The sequence below is a fragment of the Saccopteryx bilineata genome, chromosome 2 (assembly GCF_036850765.1).
Source record: "Saccopteryx bilineata isolate mSacBil1 chromosome 2, mSacBil1_pri_phased_curated, whole genome shotgun sequence".
In the NCBI taxonomy this organism is placed as follows: domain Eukaryota; kingdom Metazoa; phylum Chordata; class Mammalia; order Chiroptera; family Emballonuridae; genus Saccopteryx; species Saccopteryx bilineata.
In genome coordinates this window covers 122,491,972-122,502,256 of record NC_089491.1, presented here as the reverse complement: position 1 = coordinate 122,502,256, position 10,285 = coordinate 122,491,972, and the positions used below count along the sequence as shown (strand labels likewise).

General features: G+C 37.1%; 1 non-coding gene across 1 annotated transcript; it reads right to left on the bottom strand.

The window, feature by feature from the left end:
* Window positions 1-2,550: 2,550 nt before the first annotated feature.
* On the bottom strand, window positions 2,551-2,626 carry TRNAT-UGU (transfer RNA threonine (anticodon UGU)). Its single transcript has one exon. It is a non-coding gene; the product is annotated as a tRNA-Thr (tRNA).
* Between the last annotated feature and the right edge of the window lie 7,659 nt (window positions 2,627-10,285).

The following is a 10,285-nucleotide window of genomic DNA, read 5'->3' as shown; positions in this document are numbered from 1 at the left end:
TCTCAACTGTCTAAGATTTATAAAATGCCTGATATAAAAGCATTAATTCCTCAAAGAATAAAACATCCACCCAGTGGGCCCACTACACAGCAAAGAAAGTACAGCAATGGACTGCACCATATATCACACAATACAAAAGTAACTGACCCACAGAAAGCTGGAATATCCTTCTAAAGATGCAACTGACACGCCAGATCAGAGGAAAAAATCTGAAAGAATAATGTGACCTCCTTTACAATGCAGTATTTACATTAAGTCAGATGCCTCTCTTCTTCTGCATTTAAAATAGAAAGACTATGTTAGATCTTAAATCAAAGGTAGAGAAACAAGGTGGTCCCACCTACCGTCACAGTTGAGGAGGAGAATACTAGTGTCTAGTGCCTCGAGGTCAATGGTGCTAACATTCTACAAAGCACAAGCCACATCCAGTCCCAAATGCCAGTGGAGGAAGTTAAGGAACGCTGCCTTAGAGAATATACATTTACCAGTGAACAGCAAGGGAACCACTGTGCTACCAGGACGCTTAGGACTCCTTTTGGCAAGAAAAAGAGTTACCGTCATACAGGAGTAATTGACCATCATTAGTAGAAGGTGGGAGGGCTACTTTCACACAATGCGATGGGGAGGAATATATGTGCAATTTGAGACCATTCTCATACATGCCATCTCTTACTTATGAATGGACATGAGCAACAACTCCTGCTATGAAAGGAACAAATGGGGAGGGCTCAGATACACTAGAAATGAAGGTTTAGGTCACGTCAACCAAATAAGTTAGTTAGAACCACTAAAGTGAGAGCTGAAGTTAAGAAAAAAAATGTAGACTAGTGGAAAAGAGACTGGATGACCACCAATTTTTTCCCCAAGACCAACTTCAGCAAGGGAGGTTGTAGTGATTCCATTCACTTCCTTCTACATTTTCCCTCAGGAAAAGAGGCCCATGGGGACACTGAGTTGCTGCTCACTAACACAGATGGATAATTGGCACAAGGAATGGACTGTGATAGATATGAAAGTGTTCAGGTCAGATTTCCGTTCAAGGAAGAACTTGCCACAAGTTGTATAGCCGGCTGACCACTTCTGGCTGCCGTGTTGGTAAGATCCGCTTCAACTTCTAATTGCTGGTTTGGCTTTCTTTCTTCTTAATATAAAGTGCTATGTGTTCATGTAAAGTTAGAAAACAGATTAATTTGTTATTAACATGAATTATAATGTATAATTGGTAGTGACTTCTCAGATATCTATGATTGCTGTAAATGTTCAGCTTCCTTGTTAACATTTTTCCCCTCCAAGAAAAAGCTATTAATTTCCATTTCAATTTATATTTCTTCTTTGTACACTCTGCAACTAAAAGGAAATGCATACTTAATTGTAACTTTTACCTGTAGAATTCTTTTCTTTTTTTCGGAGGGGAGATAGGAAAGAGGCAGGAAGAGAGATAGGAACATTGAGCTGCTCCTGTGTGTGCCCTCAATGGGAATTCAACTATCAGACTCCAAGCTCTGGGTCAGCGCTCCAACCAACTGAGCTATCTGACCAGGGCTTATTTTATTATATTTTATTTTTTAGAGACAGAGAGAGGAAGGGAGAGAGAGAGGAGGGGAAAGAAAAGCATTCATTTGCTCTCCCACTCAGTCATACATTCATTGGTTGCTTCCCAGGTGTGCCCTGACAAGGGACAAACCCTCAACCTTGTCATTTTTGGACAATGCTCTTAACCAATTGAGCTAAATGGCCAGGACCTTACCAGTAGAATTTGATTGTTTAACAAGGGTGATGAAATTAGTAAAATAATCTTATTTGGGGAGGATATATTATCTGCATTGTGCTAACAATCATCAAAGGGCTGACATATTTTGCCTCTTTTCATAATGACTATTTATTAGACTTCTATTTTTTTTTTCTACAGAGACAGAGAGAGAGTCAGAGAGAGGGATAGATAGGGACAGACAGACAGGAATTGAGAGAGGTGAGAAGCATCAATCATCAGTTTTTCATTGTGACACTTTAGTTGTTCATTGATTGCTTTCTCCTATGTGCCTTGACCATGGGCCTTCAGCAGACCGAGTAACCCCTTGCTGAAGCCAGCTACCTTGGGTCCAAGCTGGTGAGCTTTGCTCAAACCAGATGAGCCTGCACTCAAGCTGGCGACCTTGGGGTATCGAACCTGGGTCTTCCACATCCCAGTCCGACGCTCTATTCACTGCGCCACTGCCTGGTCAGGCTAGACTTCTATTTAATTTTTTTTTTTTTTTTTTTTTTTTTTGTATTTTTCTGAAGCTGGAAACGGGGAGGCAGTCAGACAGACTCCCGCATGCGCCCAACCGGGATCCACCCGGCATGCCCACCAGGGGGTGATGCTCTGTCCATCCGGGGCATCGCTCTGTCAAGAACAGAGCCACTCTAGCTCCTGAGGCAGAGGCCATAAGGCCATCCCCAGCGCCTGGGCCATCTTTGCTCCAATGGAGCCTTGGCTGTGGGAGGGGAAGAGAGAGACAGAGAGGAAGGAGAGGGGGAGGGGTGGAGAAGCAGATGGGCGCTTCTCCTGTGTGCCCTGGCCGAGAATCGAACCCGGGACTTCTGCACACAAGGCTGATGCTCTACCACTGAGCCAACCAGCCAGGGCCATCTTCTATTTAATTTTAATCATTGACCATTACCTAGTTGTTTCTTATTTTTTCATCTTGCAGCATCTTAAGCAAATGTGACTTGTGACTCATATTTTATGCACTTGAATATATAATGTTAAGCAAAAGTAGGTTTAGAGTTGTGAGTACACAAAACACAGTTTATTATTGTATTATTATTTATTAAATATTGTGTTATTTTCCATATGAACAACTATAAACCTACATTTGCCAAACTCTGTATACCTTTTAAATTTGGAATAACCTCTTTGCATATGATTTCATGCTTTCATTTAAAAATTTTTGTTGATGATGTTTCAATACATCTGTTTGAGGAGTAATTTTCTTTTTCAATAGTAATTTTTAAAACTTTACTTAACTTTTCCCTTTCTCCCCCTCCCTTATGATATTTATTTAACTTCTGCCTAAAATGCTTACATTCTTTTTTTCTTGCTGTGTAGGTCAGTGGAGCCTACTGCTATTAGTCTCAGGGCTTTGATTTGCTTGCTCAGGTACATTTATATAATTAAGTGTTTTTTTATTTTTTTTAATTTACTTTCTTTTGAAATGAAAAGTAAAACCCTAAGAAGTAGCTGAACTACAGTATGAAAAAAACTAGAATAACTTTTCACTAATAATTTTACCATCAAGAGGCAGAAAAATGAAAAAAATAATTATAATGGACATAGATATATCCAAACTAAAAAAGACTAGAAAATAATAACTTTGAAAAGTGATTTAACCCAATTGACATAGCCTTACAAAATAATTGTAGTGAATATTCTAATGAATAGTTGAATAAACAAACACTTGCACTGTGTAAAATAGAAGTATCAACAAAGTTGCCACAAATTAATAATCCCATACAAATATTGCAGGCAAAGCTAATCAGTGATAAATTAATATTTTGGTCTGAGTATTTTGTATATTTTAATAACTTTTTGTGTTTTATAATCTGTAGACAATTTATCGATTTAGAGAATTAACATACCAAAGGGTTTGTTTCTTTTAAAAGGAAATAACCTTGACAATGAGACTTGATTGGCACAGGTATAACCCATCACTCTCTGAGTTGAGAATTGAACCTGCCTTCATCCACATAGGTTAATTATTAGGACTGAGAACTGAGCACACCTGTGTCAACATGACTTCAGTGTTTGTTCCAAGAAAATTCTCACTCAGGAAGATAAGAATATAACTAATAAATAATTTCATTCTTGGTTTCAGGATCTGTACAAACCATTTTGGGCAAATATTTTTCTCCTCTAGGCAAATAGCTATTTTTTCAAGACAACAGATGGCTTTCCTAGCCAACAGCTCACTTTATCAAACAATGTTTTATTTACCTGCTCTGCCTCAAAACCATGCCTCATCCTGTCCACCAACTCTCTGCCACAAACTATCCAATCCCAATTAATTTTTCATCTTGAAAGATCCACCTTAAACCAAATGTGACCAGATCACAAACCTGACAGATACCTCACTCTGACTTTTCCCTTCAGAGGCAGAACTGAGACTGTCATGTCCACTGACCACAGTGGGTTGATAAATTTAGCTTTGCTTAATTGACATATTTGCTCTGCTTTTGAGAAGTAGTTGATGGTAATAGCCATAGCTATTACCCCATGGTCCCCCACTGCTAGCCACACCATTCACATACTACCATCAACTCCATCAAACTCTACTGACTGCAACTGGACTAATATTTAAAAATATATACACATATTAAAATTAAGAAAAGAAATTTTTTCCTCAATGAAACTTTTTTTCTCATTCTTCTGAAGAAGACTTATTTGTCCAAGCTGATGGTTAAAGTACAAACCTTGTTAATTCTATACTTACATGAACACATTTATTTGTACATGAGCAAAATGAAGGCAATAAATAATGGTATCTGGACTACATGACTTTGGGCAAAAGATCTAACCTTCCTAAATCTCAACGACCTGAATTGTAAAACAATGATAATAAAAAAATAAAAATTGCTAATACATACTTATTACTTATTACATCTGATGTGAAAATTAAAATCAATATACTTTCCTGATTTTGTGCTAAATAGTACTGGACCAGGCAAAAATAGCAGCTACATGGGCCAGGAAATAATTGTTCCCAGAAGATACACCAATTAAAACAATTCATTTAACAAGACTAATTGCTTTTGTAATAACATCTGTACCAACCTCTTGCTTCTTCGTGCCCAACAATTCATAATTCTCATATCATAATCTGCTCAATTCTAATCAGTTATCTGCTTTACAAAACTCTTCCCAAAATTAATTATAAATCCAGTTTCTAATACTATAATATATATAAAACACACACACATATATGAATACACACCTTTATACACGTATACCTATGTGGATACATGCTTACATACATACATATATATGGTATTATATGTATTTTTATATATGATATGAATGTGTGTGTATGTGTGTGTGTGTGTGTGTGTGTGTATATATATATATATATATATATATATATATATATATATATATATATTTTACCTGACTGTCTTTTGAGACTCTCTTCAGAATGTAGAATGGTATTCCCCTTTCTAACACTAGGTTTACTAAATTTAGTCCAACTAGTTCAACTGACTTTTGTCCTTTTGGGGTATAACAGATGACACAAGCCATCTCCTAAGTATCATTTTTATATTAATTTTTTTATCCTCAAAATAGCCCTCTGAGGTAGGTCATATTTTATCCACATTTTACAGAAAAAAGAAACTAAGATCTGTAGAATTTAAATAACTTAGAAAGATACTTTTACTTTATTTATTTATTTATTTATTTATTTATTTATTTTTTAATTTAAGAGAGAGGAGAGGAGAGAGTGCAACAGACTCCCGCATGCACCCTAATCAGGTTCCACTTGACAATCCCTGTCTGGGGCTGATGCTAGAATCAACTGAGCTATCCTCAGTGCCTAAAGCTGACACACTAGGATGGACCAACCAACTGAGCTGCAGGCTGAGGGAGGGGAGGGGTGAGAGAAAGAGAAGCAGAAGAAGGAAAGAAGCATATGGTCACTTTTCTTGTGTGCTTTGATGGGGAATCAAACCGTGGCTGTCTATACGCCAGGCCAACACTCTATCCACTGAGCCAACCGACCAGGACCAGGAAGATGCTTTTATGAGGGTTAAACATAATAATGCAGGAAAAAAAGCACAACATAGGTGTTAGTACAAAGTAAGATTTGTGAACTCTGACTCTGTTTTTGTTATATTAATACTACAAGAGTAAAAATAATCATTTCACCAAAGAGAACTCTACCATAATGCTGGGAAAATAATACATTTTTCAAGTTCCCAAAATGTTTGGCGATAGAGAAGCTAGAAGCTGGGTAATTTGTAGCAAATGTTCATTTTTACTGAAAAATTTTTATTTATTTGAAAAATAACATATTTAAAATTTATTTTAAATTTTTATTGAATTTATTTGGGAAACATTAGTTATAAAATTATGTAGATTTTAGGTGTATGATTCTATCACACATCATCTGTGTATTTATTGTGTTCTCCCCACCCCAAGTCAAGTCTCCTTCCATTTCATTTATCCCCCCATACCCTCTTCTGCCTCCCCCAACCCCTTTAACCTCCAGTAATCACTACACTGTTGCTTGTGTCTATGAGAATTTTTTTAATCTCTTCACCGTTTGTAATACTACTCAGCCATAAAAAGGAAATCTTACCCTTTGTGACAACATGTATGAACCTGGAGAGCATTATGCTAAGTGACATACACTAGTCAGAGAAAGAAAACTGCTGTATGATTTCACTCATATGTGGAATTTAATGAACAAAATATACTAACAAACAAAATAGAAATATACTTATAGAAAGAGAAGAGGCTAACAGTTGTCAGAGTGGAGGGAGCTTCAGGGAAAAATAATATATTTATAACGTGTGTTAGTTTTTTATTATCTTTTATTAAAAAAATAGGATCTTTTTTATTTTTTATATCCTTCAAATTCTTGATGTAGAATGATAATATAACCTTCAGAGAAGTTTTTTATTATTGCTGGAGTTGAGACACTAAAGGGTATTGGACATATTTCATGTAGACCAGGAGTCAGTGATATTTTAGTAAAAGTCCAGGTAGTAAATAATCTGGGCTTTGTCCTCCATATGCTTTCTCTTACAACTACTTAATTTTGCCATAGTAGCAAACAAAAAAAAAAAAAAAAAAAGAAAAAGAAAAAAAAAGCAACCATAGGTCATATGTCGATAAATGAGTGTGAGTGTATTACAATAAAACTTTATTTATAAAAACAGTTGGCAGGGAGTTTTTAGTCTGGGCTATAGTTTTTGCCGATAGCTCTTCTACATACAACTCTGAAAGCTGCCACAGAGAAGTTTTCCCTTGTTTTCTCTTACTCATGGTTGACAATTACGAGAGGTGTTCATAGATGCAGCACTGCTTCTCTATTTTCCTATCTGTCTTTCAGAGTTGTCATGACATTTAATATTGTACTCTGATGGTTTCTGTGACAAAATAAAGACATTATACGTGAACCCTGGCTTAGAAACAACTCAGCTCCTGTTCTGTGCAAGATCTGACGTCTGGACGGTACAATGCTGGCGTTGCCTGGCTGTCCTTTAGAGAAGGGGGTCTCTGTATGAGCTTAGACAACAATTTCACTAGGGATAAATGAACTATTTTGTCAAATTCAGCACCCAATCCAGTCTCATTATTTTAGAATAAAAAACTGTTTGGCGATAAGCTTTGTTTACACTTGGCAAAGTATTGCTTCCTTTTCTGAGAGGGGGAAAAAAGACCAAAAAAAAACCTCATAAAAATTTCAAAAAGATTTTGACTTCAAATGGTTCTTGCAAAACTGCACTTGGATAAGTTAAGTGTAGAGGAATCAAAACCATATGGATTATACTTCTTTTAAAATAAATACTGATTTAAGAATTGAGGGAAAATTCTTGGAAAAGTAGGCTTTAGTCTTCACAGACTTTAAATAGTCAAAAACAACGTTAGAAATTTGATAAACCCAAAGCACAGCTGGGTTTACCCATTCTTAATTATAGTGTTTTCATTGTATATCATGTAAAAATAAACAGTCACAGGAGTGGCCTAAATTCACTTATTTTAGAAGAGGATAAGGGTTTTTTATACATCTCTAAAGTAACCTTACCCAAATCCTGGATTTGAGGTAAATCACATTAAAGTATTTGAAATATTAAAATGTTAAGCATTTGTCACTCGTCATATTTTATTATAAATTGTCCAGTCTTTTCCTCCAATCAGATATAACAAAGTGTTCAGAATTCTACACACAATTCTCATGAGGTGACTTACTCTGATATAAATCTATATACCTAAACACTTAGTCATCAAAAAATGAAAATAAATTAAATGACATTTCTATATTGGGATTAATGCTCATATCAAGTTTTCATAACCATGGTCTTAATTCAAGTGAAATCAAATGAATTAACCATGAATTCATTCTCCACCATGTTGCAGGAACTTTGCTGGGCACTGAAAGTTCACAAACAAGGAAACATGATCTCTTGGAAGAATAAAACGTGAAATGTAGTTGGGAAAGCTATTACATTACATTGTAATTTTTGTTGTAACACATGGAAATGTAAGCAGTTATGACTCCAGAGCAGAGATGACCAGTGTGTTGGAGGAGGGAGTTAAGACTGCTTAGGTGAAGAGACATTTGAATTGGGCCATAACAGATCAGTAAGAGTTTGCTTAATGAAAAAAGTAAGTAAAGCATTCTATGTAAAGGGAAGAAATGTACAAAAATTGGGATAATATGGGAGACTCTTGAGCATCTATGTGTGGCTGAAGTAAAAGGTAGGTGGAAATGTCCAGAGAAAGGGCTAGAATTTAAGGTTAAGCCACATAGAAAATGACTTTGAAGGTCATGCTACAGAGTCTGGAGTTTATGGGTAGCCATGCACAGTTTTTAAGATGCAATGAGAAATACAATTCTGACAGCTGGAGGATAATTTTTAGAGGTGTGTGTGTGTGTGTGTGTGTGTGTGTGTGTGCGCGCGCGCGCGCGCGCACGCACGCTCGCGCGCGCAGAAGGAAGAGGAAGAAGGGAGGGAAAGCTCAAAAATATGGAAACTTGTTAGGATTCTCCAAAAATGCATAGTGGCTACTATAAAACAGCTAGTTTTGCCAAATGCACCTGCTGTATTATACTCTCACTTCAAAGTGCGCTCCATGAGTAGGGACATCATCTGGCATACTCACTACAGTATTTTCAGCCTCTAGCACAGTGTTGGCACATAAGAAGTGAGCAATAAGAACTTGTGTGAATACATGACAAATGGAAATGTTGTATTATATAGATATGAGCCAGTGTCATAATAAGTCAGGTCTAGAAGATCTATAGTAGGAGTAATAGCCAGGAAAACAAATCCAAAAGCACACCTCTGACTTTCTATCTCACTTACACTAACTTGGGAAGAGGAGGAGGCTTCTGCTCAGGCAGGGTCAGTGACTATTGGGGCAGCCTCTTAAATTCTCTTGCTTCCTAAGCTATCTCAATCATTTTCTATTTGTTCCTTGTGTGCTGTGCCCATACCTCCAAAATTCTCCTTTCAGTTCAAGAAAAGCATCCCTGACCTGGGAAAAATTAGGAAATAAATGATATTCTGATTTTGTTTTGTGAACCCTCATTCTTCCCTTTTCTCCCCTCTTTCCCTTCAATGACATACATCCCCTTTATACATTATGTAAAAGCAGCACAGGACTTCCTGTTTCTGATGCTGCATATAAGGAGCTTGGAAGTCACCACTCTGTCTTAACAAGTAAAAAAAAATTAAAAGATTAAAAAATTAAAACTTTTGATTTTTTAATTATTTTTTGAGGTTTGCGAGGGAGGAAGAGAAAGAGAAAGAGAAACATCAACCTGTTTCTCCACTTAATTGTGCATTGATTACTTCTCATACATGCTTTTGCCAGGGATGGAACAGGCAACTTCAGGTCCAAGCCGGTGACCTCGGGATCATGTTGGTGACCCTGTACTCAAGCCCATGACCCCAAGCCTGAGCTGGCAACCTCTGAGTTTCAGGTCGATGCTGTATCCACTGTTCCAATCAGGTGAAGAACTTTTGATTTTTTTTTAAGAGAGCAGAGGACACAGGGCACACTGCTGCCCCTAAGATTAGAGAGAGACAGGAGGATTACAGAGAGTTACGGTTTACCAGAGCAGAGGCTTCCTGGTGGAAAGCCCCTGGGGAACCTGTGCTGGGGTAGGAAATACAGAACCGTAATTGGTGAATAGCTGGAGGGTCAGTGCAGGCAACTGAAAGTTTAAAACTCCAAAGCATCCAGCTCATGCAGAACCCCTCATGGTATTATGTGATTTACCTTCAAAAGCTTGACCAGACTCGCACAGTAAATACTGTATTGGAAAAAAAAAACCATTTTGGCTCTGGCAAGGGGAGGGGAAAAGAAAATATTTTTAAGTATGACAGAGCACCCTCATTTTTTAAAATAAGATCTGCCCTAAGGGGAAAAATACAAACCCTAACCTGTTGGGGTATTATCATAATCTAACTGACTAGAGGAAGGGAAACTCCCAATTCCAGTATACTGTAGCCATCTTGCTTACCTAAGTGAGTGAAGTTCACAGTCCAGAGGCATATCAGAGGACTGTAGAATGTTATTCCT